This window comes from Condylura cristata, unplaced genomic scaffold (genome assembly GCF_000260355.1).
Source record: "Condylura cristata isolate star-nosed mole 26May11 unplaced genomic scaffold, ConCri1.0 scaffold00035, whole genome shotgun sequence".
NCBI classification, from domain to species: Eukaryota; Metazoa; Chordata; class Mammalia; order Eulipotyphla; family Talpidae; genus Condylura; species Condylura cristata.
Window position 1 is genome coordinate 14,528,086 of NW_004567136.1, and position 2,094 is coordinate 14,530,179.

Below are 2,094 nucleotides of genomic sequence, written 5' to 3' on the forward strand. Positions count from 1 at the left end.
GGCCGGGAGTGGCCTGGCAAGGGAGCAGTCCTTGGTTTCGCAAGGTGACAAGCACAGGAGCACCCCCCCACCTCGATCTGTCTGCCCCCAGGGGCCGGGAGGAGGCCCACGGTTAGGAAATCTGTCTGAGAGGTCCCAGGGCAGTTAGAGCCAGTTCTGCTGCAGGAGGTCACAGACCTGGGGCCATTGGGGCGGGGGAGTTGCTGCTCACTGGCCTGCCTCTTTCCAAGCAGGCAGGCTCAAGCCAAGTCTCACCAAAACCCCAACCCCCCAGGTTACTAAACTTGAAGGCAAAAAATGAGTCCATTCTGTCTTCTAAATGCCACCCCTCCCTGAAATGCCGTAAAGGGTGGAATAATTTGATTCAATAAAGGCCAGAGCCAGAGCAGGGGAAGCAGAAGCCAGCAGCAAAGAATAAATGCCTCCCACCTTTTTTTTTTTTAAAGATTTATTTATGTATACAAGAATTGGGGTACAGGCCAGAGGTGCTGGGGTAGGGGGCTTAGCGGACTCACTAGAGACAGAGTGGGGAGCAGAACAGGTTGATTGACTGAAACACCGTGCTGAGGGGAGCAGCCGGAACACGGGAGAGGTCTGCGGTGCCCGTGGGCCACTCCCTGGCCAGTGATCGATCGCGTGCTGCCATGCCTGCGGATGGCTTCATAGTGCTGTGCTTTAACGCGGCGCGCCACCCGGGAGGGCCCTGGGCAGCCATTTCTGCATCCAAGTCAGGAGTGGGCCTGGGCGCTGAGGTCTGGCTGTGAAATTCGTGCCGTCTGACTCCAGGCTGGGTGAACGGGAGGGAGGAGGCTCCAGTTGCCCTAGTCCTGACCCGGAAGGGGGTGTTGGGAAATCTCACCTTGCTGCAAATGCCACTTCCCTTCTCTCAAGGCCTCACGCCTCCCGGGCCTGTGGGTGGCCCTGGGCCCCCTAGAGAGGTCACCTTTCAAGTCAACCAAGTGTCCCCCTCTTGGTAAAGCACAGGACGCGGGAAGTAGTTCCAGGCCATGGAGGTTCAGGGCTAGGCCTAGTTCCAAGGCCGGATGGGGCAGTGGGTGGGAGCCTGTGTTGGTGCAGTGCCCACTGAGTGCCAGGCCCGGTGAGTGTTTACCAGTTACTTAACCTTCCCATCAACCAGTGTTGTTACTCCCAGTTGCCAAATGGAGAGGTCAGGGTGTAGGCCCGGAGGAGGCCCAGCGCCGGGGCCCCCCACCTGAGCGGCCAGCGGGCTCGCTCCTGGAGGGTTCCCAAGCCCACACGGGGTGTGGCCCGGTGGTGTCAAGCGGTCAAGGGCACTAGCACCTCAGCTGCGATCTGCTGTCGGGCAGCCCCCAAGCCCTGCCTGGCTGTCAGGGACCAGAGGCGCTGGCCCGTCCCAGGCCCCTCCCTGAGGCCTGAGACCGACTGGCCGGTGTCCCCCCACCTTCCCTCCTGGCGCTGGACCCCGCATTTCCCCGCGGAGTCCCAGGCTACAGGTGGGTCGTCGGTCGCCCTGGAGTCCCCGGGACCCCGCAGCTGAGCCACCGGCCGGCCTCCCTCCTCCCAGGCTCAGAGGACACGGGACCTTACCAGTCCCGCCCGCCACCCCCAAAGCAGCCCGCAGTCACAATCGCCTCCCTGTCCACCTCCCTCCCCCATCAACTCAAGCACGACCCATCTTCTAGCACCCCCACCCCACCCCCGCTCCCTCTACCCCGCCCCCTCCTGGCAGGCCTTATCCAATAGCGTCTTGGTCCAGGGGCTAGAGACGTCAAGAATAACCAATAGTCGAGGGGCTCTCCTCTTCGGGCTCCGCCTCCACTCTGAAGAGCAGCTCCTCCGACCAATAGACGAACCCTCGGGTGCTAGGAGCGCGCGGGGCCTGTAGAGCGGCGGCTGGGCCGTCCAATAAGCGGGCGAGTTCCCACAGTTAGGGGCGTGGCAGAAGCGGTCGTCAGGGGCGTGGCGGCAGTTGCTTGGGCGGGGCCGGTAGCGGCGGGAGCTGCCCTGGCCAGGGGTTCCGGCTGCATTTCCATGAGCGCCGCCGGCAGCGGCGGAGCTGCGGGCACCGGCCGGGGGCGAGCTGGGTCGCTGTAGTCCACCGCACGCAGGTAG

General features: G+C 63.3%; 1 protein-coding gene across 1 annotated transcript in view; it reads left to right on the forward strand.

Moving 5' to 3' along the window:
• Positions 1-1,987: 1,987 nt before the first annotated feature.
• The window catches only part of ABHD2 (abhydrolase domain containing 2), a 46,907-nt gene continuing 46,800 nt past the window's right edge, over positions 1,988-2,094 (forward strand). Inside the window, exon 1 of the mRNA XM_004692983.2 lies at positions 1,988-2,090. The gene's annotated coding sequence lies outside the window, so the exon portion shown is untranslated. The remainder of the gene's footprint in view (positions 2,091-2,094) is intronic.